Consider the following 25,890-nt stretch of genomic DNA (forward strand, 5'->3'; position numbering starts at 1 on the left):
GAAACGCCCGCAGGCTTAATTCATCACAAAACCCAAGTTCATACTTAATTACATACTTCATTTTAATGCTTACAGGCCCCAACTCACAAGAGCCACCCTAGACTAAGACCCGATCTACTTTATTAAATAAATAAAAAGAGTTATCCCTCTAAAAAGAATATTCAAGAGCTAGGGCAAGGACCACTAATATTAATACTACTACCATTACTACTACTACTACTATTGCTGATACTAGATATTCGAAAAATGCTGTCACAATATGCTGAAGCGAGGGAATCACTCTGACGCGCCTGTGATATTGCTGCTGCTCACATCCTCTGTCGAGTCCTCTTCCCCGGTCTCAAAAGAGCTAGAGTACAGATCCGCCATCATCTGGTCAATCCATGCCTTTGAGCTAAACTCGGTTGAAGGTGCAGAACTAGAGCTTTCAGGAACTTCTAGCCCATCGAATCCTGGCTCAGCTACAGAAGATGGTGGTGGAGCGTCAAGCATAGGTACATCAGGAACAACTTGATCCTCATCAGGATTGAACCATGGTGGATACTCGGGTATGTCAATGAACGAAGACTCCGGTATTGGCTCTGCCATGTTCATAGGATAAGGCAGAAAAGGATACTTGCCTCTGCCGGGGTGAAGCTCGGATAGTAGTGTACCATAAGGCATGTCAAGGTCAAACTCCTGGCTGAGCAGAGGGTGAGAGAAAGGACGGTCGAGAAGATAGTAGGAGTGTGTATGCAGACTACCCCAAAACATCGCGCTCCCTGTCGCGAGGTCCACAAAGCTGCCGTACATTGGGTACTCAAAGAAGATCACGCCGGTCCCTATCTGCGGACATGGAAAAAAGGGGGGTGAGAACCTAAGGTTCCTAGTAGAGTATTATACGAAAAACCTAAGGGGACCGCAGCTGACGTTAGGATTTTGCCAGTAAAGAATTTTATAAAAAACAGTCGCGTTGTAGGTATAGTTTCTAAACCAACAGAAATCCCTTCGTACAAACGTTTTGGTTGTCACAAGTAACAAACCCCTTAAAAATTGATAACCGAAGTATTTAAACCTCGGGTCATCTTCTCAAGGAACTGCAGGGAAGTATGTTCTTATTATTGGTTATAGAGATTGTAAATCGGGGTTTTGAAGATGAGGAACAAGTAAGTTAAATCGCAATTAAAATAAGTAAAAAACTGTAAAGTAAATAAATGACTGTAAAATAAACTTTTGGCAAGGTATGAGAAATTAGAAGTCCTATCCTAGTTATCCTTATCAATGACGATGAAGATTGAATCTTAATTCCACTTAGTTAGTCTTTACTTAAAGCAAAGAAAGGTCAAGTGACTAATTACTGGAATCTCATGTAATGCAATCTATTCTAAATGTAACTACCTAAATGAATCATGCAATTCTAATTTTTATTCACTTGTATATAAAACTTACATGTAGTTGAATTAATTTACATTCTCAAGGAATCTTATATATAGCCAAACCTTAGATAGTGATAAAGCACTTTTACAATTGAGATGGGAAAGAAGAATATTTTACAAACTTGCAAGACAATTAGTAATTTAAGCACAGATATATGTTGATGAGCTATTGAACCCTCACTGGATTTTGTGTTTACTCTCTAGTCACTCAGTGTTTATTGGGTTAATCACTCTATTCTTCTTTTTATCCTTACTTTCTATAACTTTGTTCTTCATCTAACCAATCAACAATTATAGAATATAGGCATACAAAAATCATGAGGTCTTTAATTAAGGTTGTAATGGGGCCAAGGTAAAGGTAAGGGTATATGTATAAGGCTAAGTGAGCTAATTAAGTGAATCCTTGATTAGTCTAAGATCTCACCTAATATACATATTTTTTAAAGCAAAGCTTCTTTACCTATTTTCCTATATTTTTTTCACTTTTTATGTTACATGCTCATATTTAATTTTTATTTATTTTTATCCCATGTGCATCACTTTTTGCATTTGGGGAATTCTTTTGCATCCCCTTTATTCAAATATTGAAAAAAAAAATTTTTAATGCACATGGTAATTCAATTATTTTGATTTCACATGAGCATGCTTCCCAAAATTTTTATTTTGAATTATTTTATTCTTTTTAACTTTCTACCCTTTGTTTTTATCATCCATGTTCCCAATAGGTTTCCCTGCTTACACAACACACAATTTCTATCTTAAGCTAACCAAGGATTCAACTTGGGATTTTTATTTTATTTTTCTGCTTAAGGCTAGTAATGTGGTTATAAAACAAGAGGGGTTTTAAAGGCTCAAGGGGGCTAACAAGGGTGATGTAAAAGGTAGGCTAATTTAGGAATAGTGAGCTAGAATCAAACAATGGCCTCAATCACTTTCTTGATATGTATCTATATTCTACAATTGGACATATAGATTAAAACAAAGTAAAGAACACCAGAATAAATAATAAGGACGGAACACACAGGAATAAAATATCATGGTTTAAATGTAACCATGCAATTAAGCTCAAAACTCACAGGTTGTGTATTCTCTAACTCAAAAATCATATATCAGTTATATATGTCAAGCAAGTAAAAATTAAGAGTTCCCATTATTCTCAATGTAAATCTTAAGGTAGCTTTAAAGTTCTAGTGTTTCTCCTAGATGAAATGTTGTTAACTAACTAACATGTAATGCTATATATACAAGGTGTGGGTTGTTTTTATTCTGTTAAAGTCTCTAGTTTACTTCCTTTTTTATATTTTTAATTTAAACTAAGTTATCTTATGCTAAAAAGGGTAAACTATACTAATCAATCCACATTTTCTATAACTAATAAGTTAGAATTGCAACTAAACTAAATGGTTAAAATATGAAATAAAGTACAACATGCAGAAAATAGAGTAAAAATACATAAAAATAGCAATGTATAAGTGCTGAGAAATAAAAATAAAGATCAAAATACAGAAAAAGAACAAAATAAAATAAAAAGGATCTGTAGTGGTTCACCAAAAAAATACGCCAGAGATGGCGACCTCCCCACACTTAAAATGAAACATTGTCCCTGATGCTCACTCAAGCAGGGTGTGAAGGGGTGTCATCACTGAAAGGATGGGTAGCTAGGGTCTCTGTGGTGGTAGTCTGAGGATCTGCCTGCTGCAGAGGAGGTGCTGACTGAATAGGGATCTCTGGGTCTGCAGTCTGAATCTGATGCGGGGCCTCCTGATGTGATGCAGCCTGCTCTGTGCTTGCATGCGCAGCCGCTCTTTGTGGATGGGTGGGTTAGTAAATTTGAATCCACGCGATCGCGTGGGGCACGCGGTCGCGTGGCTGGGGTGAAATGGGGGTTGACGCGATCGCGTGGGTGGCGCGATCGCGTCGCTGGAAATCGTGTGAAACGCACAATTCCAGCGTCGTTTCAGCGCAACTCTCTGTCTCCTTTGGGGTGGTGTGCAATCCATGCGACGTGATCGCGTCGCTCACGCTGTCGCGTAGGATTGGTGTTGTACAAGTGACGCAATCGCGTGGATGGCGCGATCGCGTGGGTCGTTTTGTGCGAAACGCACAATGGCCGCACGATTCCAGCCTAACTCACTGGACGTTGGGGATTTACGCCGATCTCCAGATCACGCGGCCGCGTGAATGATGCGGACGCGTAGGGAGTGTTTTTCGCAAGTGATGCGATCGCATGAGTGATGCGGTCGCGTCGTGCACCCTTTTTTCTTTTTTTTTCTTTTTTTATGCAGGTATGCAATTATGCAGTATGCAATGCGAATGAATAATATTCAGGTTCAATTGAAAAGGATAATAAAAATAAATAACATGAAATAAAACTGAAAAAGGAACGACCATACCATGGTGGGTTGTCTCCCACCTAGCACTTTTAGTTAAAGTCCTTAAGTTGGACATTGGATGAGCTTCCTGTTATGGTGGATTATGCTTAAATTCATCCAGAAATCTCCACCAATGCTTGGAATGCCAACAGCCTCCGGGGTCCCAAACTAGGCATGTAAAGCTTCTGAGCAGCTTCAAACAGATTCTCAGGCTCCCGGTGTGGCGAATGTCAGAATAGATTCCAGGATCCCAAACTTTGCTTTTAAATCCGCCTTCATCTTGATCTATATTTTTCCATCCGGGCGGTTTAGAAAGTAGATTTTCACCAAGATGACCAAACATTTTCCGAGATCCATTCGATTGATCATGATGCCAATCCTTGCACTTCGAATTGAAGCGTGGAACCTTATTGAACCTTGTGCACCAGCTCTGAGTGCGAGCCATTTCCCTCTTACTCTTAAAGCCGCAAAGAGCTCTAAGTTGGCCATCTGTTTCAAGCAAACCATATTCAAGTGGGAAAATAAAGTTAAAGGTTAAGGATTGTACCCACTTGAAGCTCGTATTGGGTAGTAATGGCCTTGGGATAGGTGTTTCCAGTGGTTCTGTGAGTTCTACTCCCTTGTGCTCTTCTGTGAATTTCTTCACTTCTGTGCAATATTCTTCAAATGCATCCATGTCCTGATCAAAGCCTTCTGTGTCTTCCTCATCACTTAAGTCATAAACGGGAGGTTGAGAGAAATCTACCTCCATATCATCTTCGTATTCACTTGGGGAAGATTCTTCGATCTCAGAGAATTCACCCGCGGATGCAAGTTCATTACTAGGAGAACTTGACTTGAGATTATCATCATCAAGGAAACTTACTTCTTGGATTATTCCGTCTAGTTCTTCATAAAAGATTTACTGTGGGAGTTATGCACTATCCTCCTTAGCATCAATTGTAATGTTCTTAACAGAATTTTCCACAACTCTGGATTTCCATGGAAGTTCAGCGTCTCCTAAGTCTTCAACCAACTCTTCTTCGTTTACAATGACAGCTTCCTCTACTTGTTCTAATACGAAGTCATGCTCTGTCTTGTCCACTGGAGTTTCTAGTATCTCCTTCATGCTACGCTCTTCATTAGATTGTCCACATGGGGCTCTGGGAGGCCCTTGAACGTTCGAACGTCTAGAAGATAATAGACTTACTGCTTGATCTAGTTGATGAAGGGTTGTTTGAAGTTGATCTACTGTTTCCTTGAGGCGAACCTCTGATTCTTGGGGTGATAGATTTGGACGTGGTACATGGGGAAGTGGTGGTGTTTGGGAGTAATTGGATTGGAATTTGGGTAGATGATGATCATACGGTAGTGAATGGTGAAAAGGAGCTTGTGAGTGTGGTGGTGCGAAGTTATGTTGAGAGGATGGCCTATAAGCGCAGGGTGGGGCTTGTGGTAACCACAAGGTTGTCCACCATGTCTATTTGCTTGGTATGCATTGTAGAATGGTCTTTCCATGATATCTTGGAGGGTGTTGTTGCCTAAAGGGTTGATTAGATCCTCTTGGCTCCATCCATCTTTGATTGCTCTGAGCTTGATGCATGTTCCTGTTATAACTTTCACTCCTTTCAACAATATTAGAACCAAACTCGAAGTGAGAGGGGTGAGAATTCATAGTAGCTAATGGAAATAAAAGGGGAAAATAAAGACAAATAAACAAGTAAAAGAAAAGTATTTACAATAACCAATAATAAGGCACACAATTGTAGTTCCCCGGCAACGGCGCAGTTTTGACATAAGGATTTTCGCCAGTAAAGAATTTTATAAAAAATAGTCGCATTGTAGGTATAGTTTCTAAACCAACAGAAATCCCTTCGTACAAATATTTTGGTTGTCACAAGTAACAAACCCCTTAAAAATTGATAACCGAAGTATTTAAACCTCGGGTCGTCTTCTCAAGGAACTGCAGGGAAGTATGTTCTTATTATTGGTTATGGAGATTGTAAATCGGGGTTTTGAAGATGAGGAACAAGTAATTTAAATCGCAATTAAAATAAGTAAAAGACTGTAAAGTAAATAAATGACTGTAAAATAAACTTTTAGCAAGGTATGAGAAATTAGAAGTCCTATCCTAGTTATCCTTATCAATGATGATGAAGATTGAATCTTAATTCCACTTAGTTAGTCTTTACTTAAAGCAAAGAAAGGTCAAGTGACTAATTAGTTTGATCTTCAAATCCTAGTTAATCCCTAAGGAAAGATTGGGATTATTGAAGTTCAATTCAATTAGCAAAGATAACAATTATCAATCATGTTTGAGTTTGATAACTCCTGAGTTACTGATTTCTTAACCAAGACCAAAAAGGGAAAAGTAAATCTACTAGAATAAAAATGTCTTCATATTGGAAGCAACAGTAACATAAATAAAAGAAAGCAATCATAAACTGAAATACCTCAAATAACATTAATTCAAAGAATAATCTGTAACATAGAAGAATTTATAAATTAAATTGAGAAGATAAATAAAAATGAAATATTGAACCTGATAAAAAGAGATAATCCTGAAAGTAAAAGAAATCATAATTCTAAATCATAATCCTAAAGAGAGAGGAGAGAACCTCCCTCAAAACTAAATCTAAATCATGAAAAGTAACTAATTGGAGACTCTCCTTCGAATGGATGCATTCCCTCACTTCATAACCTCTGATCTGTGCCTTATGGACTTGGATTTGGGCCAAAAAGGGCTTCAGAAACCGCTGGGAGCGTTTTCTGTAATTTCTAGTGCGTGGCCTCTGTCACACGCCCGCTGGGTCACGCGGTCACGTCAATTGGAGTTTTCCTTGCCACGCGGTCGCTTCAGTCATGCGTCCGCGTCATATGCGTTTCGCTTAAGGCGCGCGATCGAGTCAATCACGTGGTCGCGTCACTACCATTTCGTGCTGGCATGCGGCCGCGTCGTCCATGCGATCACGTCACTGCCAGTTTCTTTAAAAAACTCCATTTTATGCTTTCTTTCCATTTTTGTATGTTCCCTTTCCATCCTTTAAGTCATTCCTGCCTTAGAAGATCTGAAACTACACAACACACGAATCACGGCATCGAATGGGAATAAAGGGCAATTAAAATAATTACTTTTAAAGTGTAGGAAACATGTTTTTCACATACATCACATAATAAGGAAAGGAAAGTAAAACCATGCAATTTATATGAATAAGTGAGTGAAGGATTGAATAAATCACTTAAATTAGGCACAAAATATATCATAAAATATGGGTTTATCAGTAGCCTAAGTCTAATCGTTTATAAGGTCACAACAATAATCAATCATACAAACAGATGCAATCACAAGTAAATTGATGCGTGAGCATTTTTTCTATCTTTTCCTAGTAAATTTGTATTTAATTTGTTAAGTTTTATCAAGAATTAATTATCTTTTAGCCACTATGGATGCTACTTTGAGTCTTGTATAATTCTGTTTATTTTAGGTAGCATTCGGATGGATCTGATGAAGTTTCTGTAGAGAAAGAGAAGAAACCAAGGAGCTGACCAACGAGGAGCGACGCGTGTGCGTACCTGACGCGTACGCGTGAAAAGCGAAGTTCCTCAGCGACGTGTGCGCGTACCTGACGCGTACGCGTGACACGCGAAAAAGACCATCGACGCGTACGCGTGACTGACGCGTACGCGTGACATGCGCCACGTGCAGAAAACGTAGAAAACGCTGAGGGCGATTTCAGGCCGAGTTTCGACCCAGTTTTCGGCCCAGAAACACAGACTAGAAGCCAAGGGATAGCAGAGACTCAAGGGAGATTCACACAAGAATGGTTATGCCCACTCCAAGTTAGGCGTGAACCCTACGAAGCAAGTGGTTTCCATCCATCAATTGAAGACATGCTGATTGCTTTAATTAATTCTGATTTAAACTTTATTTTTAATTTAAAATAGGAAAAGATATTTTTTTAGTTTTAGAGGATAGAATTTAAATTTATTAGGATTAGATATAAAAGGGGATTGGAATTATTCAAAAGAAAATCCATCACATTCCATTCAAGCTACAAAAATACATTTTTATCAGAATCCTTATTTTTCTCTCTGAACCATGAGCAACTGAACCTCCGCTGTTAAGGTTAGGAGCTCTGTCTATTGTATGGATTGATTTTATTGTTTTTCTATTTTAATTCATGTCTTGATTTATATTTAAGAATTGTTTTCGTTCTTTATTTTATGAATTTGGGTGGAACGGAAGTATGACCCTCTTTCTAATTGTGTTCTTTTATAACTTGGAAAAGCTCTTTACTTGAACAATAGCTTGAAAACAACTTCTCCTAAATTTCTAGTTTATCTGAATTTAACGGGATACGTGACATATAATCCTTTTATATTTGGGTAATTAGGATTTCTGTGGCATATAACTAGAATTGAACTTCACCCCCTAATTGGAATTAATTGACCAAGGAATTGGCTGTTGATGAATTTTAGAGAAGACTAGAAAAGTCTAAGGAATTAAGATCTAGTCACATATAGTTGCCATGAATTAAATCTTACATGATTAAAATAAATTAATAAGAAAAGTCAATCCGGAAAATAGATAACTCTGAAGCCTTAACTGCTTTCTCCATATCTTATTCCCAACTTATTTACTTGTCTTTCTTTAATATTCTTTATATTGTTTAATGTCTTTGAACCCTCAAACACTATTTTGTATTTGCCTAACTAAGTAAATCAATTAACAATTGTTGCTTAGTCCTTCAATCCTCGTGGGATCAACACTCACTCACCTGAGGTATTACTTGATATGACTCGGTGCACTTGCCGGTTAGTTTGTGGTTTATAAATACCGCACCAAGTTTTTGGCGCCGTTGCCGGGGATTGATAGTGATTAACAACTATCAGTTGTTTGATTTCTTAGATTAGGCGTTTTAGTTTTAATTTTATTTAAATTTTGCTTATTATTTTATCAGTAATATTTTTTCTTAATTTCTGAAATTTAGTTTGGTGTCACCTAGTTAATTTTATTTTAATTTTCTTGTTTATTTTCCGTGTTAATTTTCGAAAAGTTCTGTCTAATTTCAGGTATTATTTTCAAAATTTATTTATTTATTTTATTTAGTATTTTTATTTTATTATTTTACACAGGATACCTCACTGGGACTTCTCTGCACTCTGACGTAGAAAATCCCATTTTTTCTTGTTTTATGTCTGTTTATGCGCAGGAATAGAGACAAGGAACCTCTTTTAGACTTTGATCCAGAACCTGAAAGGACTTTTAGGCGACGTTTACAACAAGCAAGACTTTGCAAGGCTGCAGAATCCACTATGGATCACAATAATGCTGTTAATGCCAATGTGGCAAATCCGAATGAGAATGAGTAACAAAGAAGAGTGCTTGGCTCTTACTCTGCTCCTACTGCAGATCTTTATGGAAAAAGTATTGTGGTGCCTCCTATAGCTGCAAACAACTTTGAGTTGAAGCCACAATTGGTCACCCTGGTGCAACAAAACTGCCAGTATCATGGTCTTCCCCACGAAGATCCAAATAAATTTATTTCTAATTTTCTGCAGATTTGTGATACTGTGAAGACAAATGGGGTGAACCCAAAGGTGTACAAACTCATGCTCTTCCCGTTTGCTCTGAGGGATGGAGCAAAGCTTTGGCTAGATTCCCAAACCAAGGAGAGTTTGGATACTTGGGACAAGGTTGTTACGGAGTTTCTTACTAAATTTTTCCCACCAAAGAAGCTGACTAAGCTTAGGGTGGAGGTTCAGACCTTCAGGCAGAGTGATAAACCACTATTTTATGGTTTATCTTGTGCTCAATTGAGTGGTTTTTATTAAGTCCTTGCCTTTTATTCATATGATTTATATGATTTTACAATTCCTTCCTAGTTCTATTCTATGACTGAAAACTTGTTTCCTAAGCCTTTAATTTGTATATTTTAATTCTCCTTTATACCATTCGATACCGTGATCTATGTGTTCAGTGTTTTCAGGCTTTATAGAATGGCTTAGAGAATGGAGAGGAAGCTTGCAAAAATGGAAGGAACACAAGAAACTAAGGAGATAACCAGCAAGCCTCGACGCGCGCGCATGGCTCACGCGCGCGCGCGACATGGAGAAATTTGCAGCGACGCATGCGCGTGCTTGACGCGTACGCGTGGATTGGAGTTTGCACAAAGACGCGTGCGCATGGATGACGCGTACGCGTGACACGCCAAAACGACCAGTGACGCGCACGCGTGACTGACGCGTACGCGTGACATACGCGATCTGCAAAAATACAGAAAACGCTGGGGGCAATTTCAGACCGAGTTTTGACCCAGTTTTCGGCCCAGAAACACAGACTAGAGTCAGGAAACATGCAGAGACTCAAGACAGATTCTCATTAGTGTAGTTTTAGTTTTAGATCTGAATCTAGGGAGAAATTACTCTTCCTCTAGGTTTTCTTTTACATTCATATTTTTAGTTTTATACTTTTGTTTTGGATATTGAAGAGTCATTACCTCTGTTGAAGAAGTTATTACTCTAGTTTGTTTTCTTATTCCCTTACTCTTCCATATTCTTAATTCTTGTTTAGAGTTACAATTGGATTATTTTTAGAATTTATTAATGCAAAGGAATATTTTTACTTTTAATTAATTCTCAGTTATTGTTTATCATGTCTTCCTTTTATTTCCTTTTTAATTTGGTGCAATTAATTTTCATGTCAATGGAGTAGATTCCCAACTTGGCATGGGGTTGATTAAAAGGAGACACTCGAGTTGGAATGCTCAAGTGATTAGTTAAATTGGAAGTTGTTGGGTAATTCTCTATTTACTAACACTAGACCTTCCCAAGGGAGAGGACTAGGATTTATGAATAAGAGTTAACTCAATCACTTGACTTTCCTTAATCACTTGACTTTCCTTTATTTAGTAAGGGTTAACTAAGTGAAAATAACAACCTCTTTATACTACACTTGAGAGGATTCCAACAAGGATGGAACTTCCAATTTATCATTCCCCCAGTCAAGACTTTTTATTCTGAATTTATAATTCTCTTTTAATTTACAATTATTTATTTTCTGTCATTCAACTCTCAAAATCAATCGGAAAACTCCTGATTAATAAGATAGCACCCTTTTGTCAACTCGTTGGGAGACGACTTGGGACTCATACTTCCAGTATTTTTATTCTAATTTTGTGACAACCTTTCTAAATTGATGAGCTGATTTTTGATGGTTAAGAACTATACTCGAAACGTATTTCTATATTGATTTCTTAATCGGCCAACTTCTGCATCGCATCAATTTTTGGCGCCGTTGCCGGGGAGTTGCAATTGTGTGCTAAATTATTAATTAGTGTACATATTTTTAATTTTTGCATATTTTATTTTATTTTATTACCATGAGCTGTATGTTTCTTTCATTGAATGATGCATTCATTGCCTGATCCGAGCTTAGCCGCATTTGATCTTGAAATTGAAAGAACTCTTTCACGTATTAGGCGAGCTCGGCGTAGGCTAGCCTCTGAGGGTGGTGAAGTGATTATTATCAATTCACCAGTCTCATCTGAAGCGCCATCTGAGGAAGAAACAAGCTCATTTTCTACTAATTCGGTTGATTTAGGCGCAGGTAACATGGCGGAGCCCAGGAGGATTACTCTCCAGAAGGCTAGAGCTCCAGACTTTACTCTGGAACCGTACCAAGTGCGTCACCCAAATCTGGCTTTGAACTGAAGACTGCACTAATCAATTTGATGCCCAAGTTTCACGGCTTACCTGCTCAGGAGCCTATCAAGCACCTAAGGGATTTTCAGACAGCCTGTTCTACTGTTAGGCGTCATGGTGCAGATGAAACTTCTATTTTGCTGACCGCCTTCCCATTTTCTCTTGAGGGAAAGGCGAGGGAGTGGTACTACACTCAACCTGAAACGACTGTTACTAACTGGGATACGCTCAGGAGAGAATCTTTAAAAAAATACTTTTCATCTGAAGTTACAGATAGACTAAGGAAAGAGATCTCTTGCATTATTCAAGCCAAATCAGAGACTCTTTATGAGTATTGGGAGCGTTTCAAGAATCTTCTGGACGCATGCCCCCATCACATGATTGACAAGTTAGTGTTGATCAGCTACTTCACTCAAGGCATGAAGCCTCGGGATAAGACTACATTAGATGGTGTAAGTAATGGTTCTTTGAAAAAGTACAAGACCGCAGATAAAGCGTGGCAACTGATCAGCGACCTAGCTGAGTCCACTCGGAATCACAGGCACAGGAACAGCCACTCAAAGGCTGTTGCAGAGGTTTCCTCTAGCATTGAGACTTCTGCTCTTACACAGAGTATATATGAGATGACCAACTTACTGAAGCAAATATAGCTAAATCAACAACAACCTCAGCCTCCCCCACCACAACAAAGTCAACAGCTAGTCCCTCAGAGAGTATGCAGAATATGTGCTGATTATAGTCATTACACTGATGAGTGTCTGCAGCTCCAACAAGAGGACAACACCGTAGCAGCCACTCATAATTTCTATGACCGCCCAAATCAAGGGTACAATCAACAAGGCGGCAATTATAACCAATGTAGAAACTACAACCAAGGTTGGCAAGACAACTCCAACCAGGGATGGAGAGACCATTCCAACTAGGGATGGAGGGATAATTCCAACCAAGGTTGGAGGAACAACTACAACAGAGGAAGCAGAGACAACAATAGAAATCAGAGGTGGAATAACAACAACAGACAGCAGAACCAAAACCAGCCTTACAAAGTACCTCACTTAAGGCAGTCCCAAGCACCTCAGAACAACCAACAGCAGGCCCCTCAGATCACTTACCCTTCTTCTTCTTCTCATGACGAAATGCTTCAGTCTATTAAGCAAAGACAGAAGGCCATAGAGAACACACTTAGCTCTACCTTAAATGGCCTGACCTCAGCTGTACAAGCTCTTGCCTTACAAATTGGATCAATGAATACTTCCAATAATCAGCCTTCAACCTCTAATAGAATTCCTTCTCAACCCTTACCCAACCCCGAGGGTGGCATCAATGCCATCACTTTGAGGTCCGAAATCACACTGCAAGAGAGGAATCAGGAGGAGCCAAGTCCACCAGAACACGCCCCAATTGAAGACATAGTTGAAGTGGAAGATGCTGAAGAGGAAGAGGAAGTACAAGACATGGTCGAAGAAGTATAGCACAGCCAAGGAATGGAGCACCAAAGGACGCAGAAGCTGTAAGTGGTTCCATTACTATTCCATTTCCATACCTTGCAAGAAAGTACAGGAAGCAGATGGAACTTGATCCCAAAATGGTAGAAATTTTCAAAAAGGTTGAGGTAACTGTTCCCCTTTTTTATGTTATTCAATAAGTACCTAAATATGCAAAGTTTCTGAAGGATTTATGTATACATAAAGATAAAATTAATAAATTAGAAACTATTCCTTTAGGTAGTTCTATATCTGCTTTAATGGGAGGTATACCTGAAAAATGTAGTGATCCAGGTCCATGCATGGTTAACTATACCATTAAGGGTGTAATATTTTCTGACTGCATGTGTGATTTAGGAGTGTGCGCGAGTATTATGCCATTGTCTATATATGATGCTTTGAGGCTCCCTCCCATAAAAGGTCGGCAGCTTGTTTTGTTTTAGCAGATAAAAGCATCATCACAGTGGTTGGAATTGCTGAAGACGTGCTGGTAAGCATTAAGGGGCTCACATTTCTCATTGACTTCTATATCCTGGAAATGCCCCCTAATGACTTAGGAAGACTATCATCAATCCTGCTTGGAAGGCCATTCCTGAAGACTTCAAAGTTTAAGCTGGATGCCTTCTCAGGAACTTACTCCTTTGAGATAGATGGCAGAGCAGTGAGTTTCAATTTGAATGAAGTTATGAAGAACCCTCCAGAAGATCATTCCATCTTCCAGTGTGACATCATTGACTAAACTGTAGTTGCAGTTCACCAAGAAGAAGTAGAAGAGAAGCACATAGAGCAAGGTCCAAGTGTGGGGACACCCTCTGAACACAATGAGGACACTTTGCCATTATCACTAGTTCCAGATAATCCAGAGCCTAGCCATGAGCAGAAATTAGAATTAAAACCCCTTCCCCACCTCAAGTATGCTTACCTTAAGGATAATCAGAAGCTCCCAGTTATCATTACAAGGGAACTCACTTCCCAACAGGAGGAACAACTGTTAAGTGTGCTGAGAAGACACAAGAAAGAAATTGGGTGGAACCTGGCGGATATAGTAGGCATTAGCCCTCAAGTTTGTGAGCACAGAATATTTTTAGAAGAGGGAGCAAGGCTTGTCCGTCAACCCCAAAGAAGATTGAATCCCACCATCTTAGAAGTTGTCAAGAAAGAAGTGACCAGGCTACTTGAAGCAGACATTATCTACCCCATCTCAGATAGTGAATGGGTCAGTCCAGTACAAGTGGTGCCCAAGAAGTCTGGAGTCACAACAGTAAAGAATGAGCATGGAGAGCTCCTGACAACTAGAGTGCAGAATTCATGGAGAATTTGCATTGATTACAGGCATCTCAACCAAGCTACTCGCAAGGATCACTACCCCTTGCCATTTATTGATCAGATGCTTGATCGCCTGTCAGGTAAATCCCATTACTGCTTTTTAGATGGTTATACAGGCTATTTTCAAATTCATTTAGCTCCTGAAGATCAGGAGAAGACTACTTTTACATGTCTCTTTGGAACGTATGCATATAAGAGGGTGCCTTTTGGCTTATGTAATGCACCGGCTACTTTCCAAAGATGCATGATGAGTATCTTTTCAGATCTTATCGAGAGCTGTATGGAAGTATTTGTAGATGATTTTAGCGTATATGGCGATTCATTTAGCCTTTGCTTGGATAGTTTAGCTAGAGTACTACACAGGTGTGTTAGTTCAAACCTTGTTTTAAATTTTGAAAAATGTCACTTTATGGTAAAACAAGGTATTGTACTAGGACATGCTGTTTCTAATACTGGTATTTCTGTAGATCCAGCAAAGGTAGATGTTATTTCTAGTTTGCCTTACCCCTCCTCCGTGAGGGAAGTCTGTTCGTTCCTTGGCCATGCAGGTTTCTACAGGAGATTTATCAAGGACTTCAGTAAGGTAGCATTGCCTTTATCCAGACTGCTGCAGAAAGATGTTGAGTTCGAGTTCAGTGAGGATTGCATGCAAGCATTTGATAAGCTAAAAATTGCCTTGACTCAAGCTCCAATTGTGAGACGACCAGACTGTAGCCAGCCTTTTGAGATTATGTGTGATGCCTCCAACCATGCAGTAGGAGCGGCGCTGGCTCAGCGCAAAAGTAAAGATCCTTTCGTAATTGCTTATATGTCTAAGACCTTAGACGTTGCTCAGTCTAATTACACCACCATTGAAAAAGAGCTTCTAGCTATTGTTTTTGCTCTGGATAAATTCAGAGCTTATTTACTTGGTACTAAGGTAGTAGTGTACTCGGACCATGCAGCTCTAAAATATTTATTAGCTAAAAAGGAGTCCAAACCAAGGTTAATACGTTGGATACTGTTGCTACAAGAATTTGATTTAGAAATTAAGGATAGGAGTGGTAACCAAAATTTAGTGGCAGACCACTTGAGTCGCCTTGAGCACATTAAGGATGACTCCACTCCTATCAATGATGCTTTTCCATTTGATAGCTTGCACGCAGTATCTGAAGTAGTTCCTTGGTATGCACCTGTAGCTAATTATCTAGTCAGCCATACTTTCCCTCCCAATTTTACTAAGCATCAAAGAGACAAGCTAAAAAGTGAGTCTAAATATTATATATGGGATGATCCATATTTATGGAGGTGTGGTACTGACCAGGTAATTAGACGGTGTGTGCCTCAATTAGAATTCCAATCCATTTTAGAGGCCTGCCACTCTTCTGAGAGTGGAGGATATTTTGGCCCTCAAAGAACAACTAGAAAAATCTTAAACTGTGGATTATGGTGGACCACTCTTTTTAAGGATGCTACTACCTTTTGTAAATCCTGTCCTCCATGCCAAATGTTTGGTAATATATCCAAGAGGGATGAGATGCCCCAACAGATTATGCTATTCTGTGAAATTTTTGATGTTTGGGGCATTGACTTCATAGGTCCATTTCCAAACTCTAATGGTTACCTTTATATACTGTTAGTTGCAGATTATGTTTCTAAATGGGTGGAAGCAATTCCTACCCGTACTGATGATGTTAACACTGTTGTTTCCTTTATTAGAAATCATATTATCTGTCGCTTTGGATCACCACGAGCAATCGTGAGTGATCAAGGCACTCACTTCTGTAACAGGAGATTAGCAGGATTACTAAAGAAGCATGGGATAGTTCACAAGGTAGCAACAGCATACCATCCCCAGACAAATGGGTAAGCAGAGGTATCTAACAGAGAAATAAAGCGCATTTTGGAGAAGATAGTAAAGCCTCATAGGAAGGACTGGAGCACCAGACTTGTCGATGCGCTCTGGGCGTATCGGACAGCGTATAAGACACCCATTGGGATGAGCCCATTTCGTTTAGTATACGGAAAGGCTTGCCACCTTCCAGTAGAGGTGGAACACAAGGCTTTCTGGGCTGTGCGGGAGTGCAACATGGGATTCGAGCAAGCTGGTGCTGAAAGGAAGCTGCAACTGGCAGAACTGGAGACCCTTCGACTCGAAGCTTATGATAACTCTAGATTATATAAAGAAAAAGTGAAGGTCGTGCATGACAAACATATCAAAAGAAGAGAGTTCAGACTGGGAGATCTGGTTCTCCTTTACAACTCCAGGCTGAGACTCATGCCAGGAAAGCTGAGATCCAGATGGGAAGGTCCCTACAGAGTGGAGAAGGCAGAGCCATATGGAGTCTTCCACCTGCGTCATCCTTCAAGTTCCAATTGCATCAAGGTCAATGAACATCGCTTAAAGCTTTATCATGGTGAGAAGATGAAGGAATACAAAGAGCTAGAGGTCTTCCTATTGGAAGATCCACCAACAGAAGCAGAATGAGCCTGAAAATCGTCCAACTTAAGGACGTAAAAGCAAAGTGCTAGGTGGAAAACAGCCCACCATGGTATGATCATTCCGTTTCAGTCTTAGTTTTATTTTATTTTATTTTAATTTATTTTTCTTAGTGACTATTCTCATAATCTCTGCATATAGTCTGCATTTGCATATGCATTCTGCAAAAAAAAAAAAAAAAAGAGCACACAACGCGCACGCGTCATATGTGCATTCGAAGCAAAGAAGAAAAGAAACAGAGAGTTGCGCGAGAGCATGGCTGGAGGCGTGCTTTAGGCACAAACACGCCCACGCGCACGCGTCCCTGACGCGTCCGCGTCAATTGCAAAATCAGCCTTCCACGCGTATGCGTCACGCACGCGTACGCGTGACCCTACAAATCGGTGTAAAAATGTGTTTAGACAGAAAGTTGTGATGGCCTGGTGCTGGAAGTGGGCTAGGAGCACAAGCCATGTCACGCGTACGCATCATATTCCCATCCAGCCCATTCACGCATGGCCGTCCCTCACGCGCACATGTCGTTTCAATTTTTTGGCATTTGTGCGTATGGGACAGAGAGTTGTGCGTGCGCAAGGCTGCTTCCGCGCCAATCACACAACCCAGGTCATGCGTACACGCCCCTGACGCGTACGCGTCGCTCGAAAATAGTACGATCCACGCGTCCGCGTGCACCATGCGCACACGTCGCATGTGACGCACAGTTTAACTAGACCTGCGCCCAGAATTCTTATCTTTTCTCCCCCAATCCTAATTCTTTCTTCTCCCTTCTTTCTTCTTTATTTCTTTTTACTTTTTCTTACATTCTTCCTTCCCTCTTCATCTTCTTCACTAAGGTTCTTTTCTTTTCCCCTTTTACTCTCCCATTATTACTTTAATTTTTATTCCCTTCTTCTTTTTCTTTTTAATTTCATTATCTATGTTTTCTTTGTCTTTCTTTTTCCTTTTCCATCCTTTTATTTGGTGTTAGAAATTTAATTGGGTGATTGTTTTCTTCTGTATTTTACTTGTGAATATATAGAGGAGTTGTTTGACAATTATCAATAAGTATTGGGTTGTATGCATGTTCAACTTTAATACGTTCAATAATATATTTATCATGCATACTATGTGTTTGTGAAAAAGCCCGTATGGCATTGTGCATTTTTAATTACTCTATCCTTTTATTCTATTGCTATTTTTCACAAAACTCTTCCAATATTTTATTAATTGAATATAATTGTCAATACAAACGTGATGGTTACTTTGTTACATTTGATAATCAAATTAAGCAATTAATGCTTGATCTATGCTACTCATGCCTTTGCCAGCATGCCAATAAACATCTTGCATCTAATTGTCTTAATTTATCACTCTATATTTCCATTGATGAACTTATCCCATGTAGTTACGACCATGTGTTAACGACATCCTTATTTACCTTGGCATTGATTATCACTTGTACTGTCCTCCTCCTTGCTTTAACCCTTGACTTTACATGTTACTTTCTTTTTCCCTTTTCAGGATGGCCACCAAGAAGGATAAAGAGAAAGCTGCTCCCAAACCACCGGCAAGGAAAGGAACAAAAAGAACACTAGCTACGGAACCATCTTCAACATCAGTAAAGCCCTCAACAAAGCGACTCAACAGGATCATAAAGGTCGATGAAAAAGAGAAATTCTTTCCAGCAAATGACACTGTGCGGTTCACTAACCACTACTGTGAGCAGATGTTCCCCATCCTGGCTGAGCGGAACTATAACAATGAGCACCTACTCATCCTCCCAACCCACATTGTTGAGTTTGTTGAGCCCCGCATTGAGCGAAGACAATGGGGATTCTTACGGAGACAGCCACGGTAGGTTAACCTTTCATGGGTAGTTGAATTCTACTCCAATTTCCACATGCCAACCCTGCAGTCTGTCTACGTCCGTCAGAAGCAAGTCCCTATTTCTGAAGAGGCTATTCAACGCGCTTTAGATCTTTCCCCTGCTCCAGAAGGCTTGGACGCATACCAAGAAGCCTCTTTCAAACGCCAGACATATCAATTTGACTGGGACGCCATTCTCAGAGTTATAGCACAACCTGGCAGCAGATAGATCTATGGTTACTATCGATCCTGACCTAAGGAAATATTGGCTTCAGCACTCACCTTGGAGGCTCGAGTGTGGGCAAAGATTATGTCCCACTACGTCTTTCCGAGCACTCACGAGTCCTCCTTCACTGCAGATATGGCTGTTCTTCTCTGGTGTTTCCTTACAGACCAGCCTCTCAACCTACCAAGACACCTCCAGGATGCCATGGGACACGTACAGTTTACGGGCGACCTACCCTTTCCCGCCTTGGTTTTAGATCTAGTCTCGGCAGCCGAAGTCTCCTACAGAGCTGGGGACACCAAGGCCATGATTCCACGGGATGATCAGTACGTCCCTAACGGGAAGTACATCAGACCCCCAGCAGCCACTACCAGCCGGCCTGCAAACCTGGCCAGAGATACTCCTTCTCCTTCCACACCACAAGCACCTTCAACAAATCAACTGCTCCTACAGATACTTGAGAGGTTGGACCGGCTTGACCGGCAGGCAAAGCGAAGAGAGCGCTGTAACAAGCGCCGATTTACATATCTCAAGGAGCTGATTGTTGGCAACCAACCACCTGAAAAAGACCCAAACACTCTGGACTCCACTTCATCTACCAGCACAGGGAGCCATGACAATCCTGACTGTGGAGATACTGCTACCATCCCCTCTTTGTTCCTGACTGATGGGACCTAGGACGATGCCAAGCTTTAAGTGTGGGGAGGTCGGTCAGTACCTGACTTCCAGAGGTAACTTTTCTCTCTTAACACCAACATTTTTAGTTTTTCTTTTGTTAGTTAGGATAGATTGCATGTTAATAATTGCTTGCATGTATGTTTTGCTTGGTTAAAGTAATGAGTTTCTTTTCAAGACCCTTTTTTTTATAGTATTTCACTAATTTAAATTGAAAATTTTTTGTTAAACTTGTTTGAAGATTGTAAATTGGAAGATAAATGATAGCTAAGAACACACCCAATGAGATTTTTGAGCCTAATTGTATGGTTACACTATTTAACCATAATATTTTATTCTTGTGTATTTCCTTCTCTATGATTGTAATCTATATTTTGTTCCATCCTATATGTCCAATGTTTAGTGTATTTATATGCATGCATATGATTGAGGCCATTATTTGATTATTAGCTCACTTATCCCAAAAAGCCTACCCCTTTCAATTACCTTTGTTAGCCACTTTGAGCCTTTTAATCTCCATTTGTTCTATATTTTACCACATCACTAGCCTTAAGCAGAAAAATAATTAAACACCCCAATTGAATCTTTGGTTAGCTTAAGATAGAGATTGTGTGTCAATTAAGTGTGAAAAAATTGTGGAAACATGGGTTAATAGGGAATGTGTTATGATAAAATATTGGGAATTTGGGTACCTACTCATATAAGACCAGAAAAAAATTAAAAATCCATGTGCATTGATATATTATGTTTTTTTTACCTTTAAAAAAAATAAAATAAAATAAAATAAAATTCAAATAAATAAATAAATAAGTAATTAAATAAGGGGACAAAATTACCCCAATGTTAAGTTAATAAAACTTCAATGCATATGTGATAGAAATTAAAGGAAAAGTTGATACATGAGTATGAGATAAAAAAAAAGTGAGAACTTTGGGTAGCTAGGCATAATTTTAGAAGTTATATAGAGTGTGTGTGTGTATAGGTGAGAGCTTAGGCTATTCAAAAATTCAATTTATAGCTCACTTAGCCATACATATATCCTTACCTTGCCTTAGTCTCATTACAACCTTGAAAAGTCCTCATGATGTTTGCATTGGTACATTAAATACTTGTTGTTTTGGTTAGGTGAAGAACAAAGTTTAGAAAGCATGACTAGAGAAGACTAGAGTGGATTACCTTATACACTTGAGTGATTAGAGTGCATATACACTATCAGTGAAGGTTCAATGCTTGATTCTATGTTCCCTGCTTTCAAGATCTGTCTTCTTACAAGTTTACTTGTCTTTACTGTATGATTTTAATTAGTGATATCTGATCTATATATATCTTGGAGAACTTATTTACTTTAAACCAAGTAGACAGAATCATCTTAGCATGTAGTTGTATTCATACATAAGTTGCATTGCATTGCATGAGTCTTACTTTTCCCTACTCATTTATTTTATCTCCTTGAGCTAAGCATGAGGACATGCTAATGTTTAAGCATGGGGAGGTTGATAAACCAGTATTTTATGGTTTATCTTGTGCTCAATTGAGTGGTTTTTATTAAGTCCTTGCCCACGTATTCATATGATTTGTATGATTTTACAATTCCTTCCTAGTTCTATTCTATGACTGAAAACTTGTTTTCTAAGCCTTTAATTTGTATATTTTAATTCCCCTTTATACCGCCGTGATCTGTGTGTTCAGTGTTTTTAGGCTTTATAGGGCAAGAATGGCTTAGAGAATGGAGAGGAAGCTTGCAAAAATGGAAGGAACACAAGAAACTAAGGAGATAACCAGCGAGCCTCGACGCGCGCACATGTCTCACGCGCGCACGCGACATGGAGAAATTTGCAGTGACGCGTGCGCGTGCTTGACGCGTATGCATGGATTGGAGTTTGCACAAAGACGCGTGCGCGTGGATGACGCGTACGCGTGACATGTGCGATCTGCAGAAATAACAGAAAACATTGGGGGCGATTTCAGGCTGAGTTTTGACCCAATTTTTGGCCCAGAAATACAGACTAGAGTCAGGGAACATGCAGAGACTCAAGACAGATTCTCATTAGCGTAGTTTTAGTTTTAGATCTGAATCTAGGGAGAAATTACTCTTCCTCTAGGTTTTCTTTTACATTCATATTTTTAGTTTTATGCTTTTACTTTGGATATTGAAGAGTCATTACCTCCGTTGAAGAAGTTATTATTCTAGTTTGTTTTCTTATTCCCTTACTCTTCCATATTCTTAATTCTTATTTAGAGTTACAATTGGATTATTTTTAAATTTATTAATGCAAAGGAATATTTTTACTTTTAATTAATTCTCAGTTATTGTTTATCATGTCTTCCTTTTATTCCCTTTTTAATTCGGTGCAATTAATTTTCATGTCGATGGAGTAGATTCCCAACTTGACATGGGGGTTGATTAAAAGGAGACACTTGAGTTGGAATGCTCAAGTGATTAGTTAAATTAGAAGTTGTTGGCTAATTCTCTATTTACTAACGCTAGACCTTCCCAAGGGAGAGGACTAGGATTTGTGAATAAGAGTTAGCTCAATCACTTGACTTTCCTTTATTTAGTAAGGGTTAACTAAGTGAAAACAACAACCTCTTTATACTACACATGAGAGGATTCCAACAAGGATGGAACTTCCAATTAATCATTCCCCCAGTCAAGACTTTTTATTCTGAATTTATAATTCCCTTTTAATTTACAATTATTTATTTTCTGTCATTCAACTCTCAAAATCAATCGGAAAACTCCTGATTAATAAGATAGAACCGTTTTGTCAACTCGTTGGGAGACGACCTCGGACTCATACTCCCAGTATTTTTATTCTAATTTTGTTACAACCTTTCTAAATTGATGAGTGGATTTTTGCTGGTTAAGAACTATACTCGCAACGTATTTCTATATTGATTTCTTAATCGGCCAACTTTCGCATCACATCACTGGGGGATGGTGAAACTCTTTATGAAGCTTGGGAGAGGTACAAGCTACTGATTAAGTAATGCCTTCCGGACATGTTCTCTAAATGGACCCAACTAGACATCTTTTATGAAGGCTTGGGTAAAATGTCCAAGATGTGCTTAGATAATTCTGCAGGTGGTTCATTGCTCAAGAAGAAGATACCAGAGGAGACTATTGAACTGATTGAATTGGTTGCTAGTAACCAATATTTATACTCATCTAACAAGAATCCTGTGAACTCTGAGGCTCCTCAGAAGAAGGGTGTTATGGAAGTAGAAGCTCTTAATGCTCTTCTTGCTCAGAATAAGCTTATGTCTCAGCAAATAAGTATACTTACTCAACAGATGGGTGGCATGCAAGTCTCAGCTATCAACACCCAAAACTCACCTCAAGAGGTCTCTTATGACATGATAGGTAATTTTGTGCAAAATGATAATTATGACTATGCTCAATGCTCTTCTGAACAGGTCAATTACATGGGGAGTGGTCCTAGAAATCCCAACAATGATCTATATTCTAAGACATACAATCAAGAGTGGAGAAATCACCCAAATTTTGGGTGGAGAGACCAACCTCAGAGATCTCAGAATTTCAATAATAATTCTCAGGGCGGCTTCCAACAGAACAATCACAATAACTGCCAATTTCAGTCTCAACAGCAACAACCACCTCAGCAGGCAAACTCTAAATCCCAAGAAGATTCTAACTGGGAGATGATGAGGAATTTTATGCAGGAAACCAGAGCCTCCATTAGAAACTTAGATGTGCAAATGGGCCAACTGAGCAAGCAAATACCTGAGAAGTCTACAAGTACATTTTCAGGTGATACAGTGGTGAACCCAAGAGAAGATTGCAAGGTTATTCAATTGAGAAGTGTTAAAATAGCTGGCTCTGAGACAAGGGCCAATGAAGAGCTAGTTGAAAAGAAAGCTCCAGAGGAGAAGAAGGAAGAAGTGGAGCATGCCCCTCCAAAGCGTGTAGACAACCCGTTCCTTGACTCTCTTGACACGTATCCTACATTGCCAAAGACTCCTGAATACAAGCCAAAAATGCCATATCCTCAGAGATTTCAAAAGGCTTCCAAAGAAAAAACAGTTCTCTAAATTTTTAGATGTCTTCAAGAAGCTACAGATCAATATTCCTTTTGCAGAGGCTCTTGAGTAAATGCACCTTTATGCTAAATTTATGAAAGAATTGTTGACTGACAAGAGGAATTAGAAGGAGCAAGAAACCGTGGTGTTAACCAAGGAATACAGTGCTATAATTCAACATAAACTTCCTGAGAAAATGCAAGATCCAGGGAGTTTTGTGATTCCTTGCACCATTGGAGATGTCACCATTCAGAGAGCTTTATGTGATCTTGGAGCTAGCATCAATCTCATGCCACTTTCAGTGATGAAAAAGCTTCAAATTAAGGAGGTAAAACTCACTCGTATTTCTCTTCAACTTGCTGATCTTTCTATTAAATTACCTGTGGGTATTGTTGAGGATTTACTTGTGAAAGTAGGACCCTTTATTTTTCCTGGTAATTTTGTTATATTAGACATGGAAGAGGATGTCAAATCCTCTATTATTCTTGGTAGACCCTTTTTAGCTACAGGTAGAGCTCTGATTGATGTGCAAAAGGGTGAATTAACCCTGAGGGTCAATGAAGAACAGGTGGTCCTTAATGTTTTTGAAGTTCTCAAGCACCCTAATGATTCTAAAGGGTGTTTGAGAATTAATGTTGTTGAACCACTTGTTCAAGAAGTACTGGAAGCTGAGGTACTTAATGATATTCTGGATCCTATTTCTGAATATGAGTTAGTTGAAGTTGATGATTCACCACCCCAGAAGGCTATGGTTCACATGCCTAAAGCAGAGGAGGAAGCCCCCAAGCTTGAGCTCAAAGATTTACCTCCTTCTCTGAAGTATGTGTTCTTGGGTGAAAATTGTTCCTATCCAGTGATTATTAGCTCTTCCCTGAAGCCTGAAGAGGAAGAGGCGCTTATTTCAGTGCTCAGGAGCCATAAAACAGCTCTTGGATGGACCATTAGTGACTTTAAGGGGATTAGTCCAACCAAGTGCATGCACAAGATCCTCCTTGAAGATGATGCTAAACCAGTTGTGCAACCACAAAGGAGACTCAATCCAACTATGAAAGAGGTGGTCCAAAAACAAGTAATAAAATTATGGGAAGCAGGTATTATTTACCCTATTTCTGACAGTCCTTGGGTAAGTCCTGTGCAGGTAGTTCCCAAGAAAGGAGGGATGATAGTGATCAAGAATGAAGAGAATGAGCTTATTCCTACAAGAACAGTCACAGGATGGAGAATGTGTATAGACTACAGGAGGCTCAACACGGCTACCAGGAAGGATCACTTCCCCCTGCCTTTCATTGATCAGATGCTTGAGAGGTTAGCTGGTCATGCATTTTATTGTTTTCTGGATGGATATTCTGGATATAATCAAATTGTAGTAGACCCTCAAGATCAAGAGAAGACAGAATTCACATGCCCCTTTGGAGTATTTGCTTACAGGAGAATGCCTTTTGGACTTTGCAATGCCCCAGCAACTTTTCAGAGGCGTATGCTTTCAATTTTTTCTGATATGGTTGAAAAGTTCATTGAGGTATTTATGGATGACTTTTCTGTTTTTGGTAATTCTTTTGAATCTTGCCTTAAGAATTTATCTCTTGTCCTGAAACAGTGTCAAGAATCAAACATTATTTTAAATTGGGAAAAATGTCATTTTATGGTTACAGAAGGTATTGTTCTTGGACACCGGATTTCAAGTAAGGGAATTAAGGTTGATAGAGCAAAGGTGGAGGTAATTGAAAAATTACCACCACCAATTAATGTTAAGGCAGTCAGGAGTTTCTTGGGTCATGCAGGATTTTATAGAAGATTTATAAAGGATTTTCTAAAATTGCTAAACCTTTAAGCAACATGTTGGTTGCTGATGTTCCTTTTGTCTTTGATTCTGATTGTCTGCATGCTTTTGAAACTCTGAAAGCAAACCTTACCTCTACTCCCATTATAGTTCCCCCTGACTGGGATTTACCATTTGAATTGATGTGTGATGCCAGTGACTTTGCTATAGGAGCTGTTTTAGGACAGAGGCATGGTAAGCTTGTACATGTCATTTACTATGCCAGTCGTGTGCTGAATGATGCCCAAAAGAATTACACAACTACAGAAAAGGAATTATTAGCTGTTGTATATGTTGTTGATAAGTTTAGATCCTATTTACTTGGTTCTAAGGTTACTATTTATACTGATCATGCTGCTTTGAAGTACCTTCTAACCAAGCAAGACTCTAAACCAAGATTAATCAGATGGGTGTTGCTCCTTCAGGAGTTTGATATTGAGATAAAAGACAGGAAAGGGTCAGAAAATCAAGTAGCTGACCATCTCTCCAAAATTGAGCTTGAAGCAGGAGTACAATCACCCACAG

Source organism: Arachis ipaensis, chromosome B03, assembly GCF_000816755.2.
Source record: "Arachis ipaensis cultivar K30076 chromosome B03, Araip1.1, whole genome shotgun sequence".
Lineage (NCBI taxonomy): Eukaryota > Viridiplantae > Streptophyta > Magnoliopsida > Fabales > Fabaceae > Arachis > Arachis ipaensis.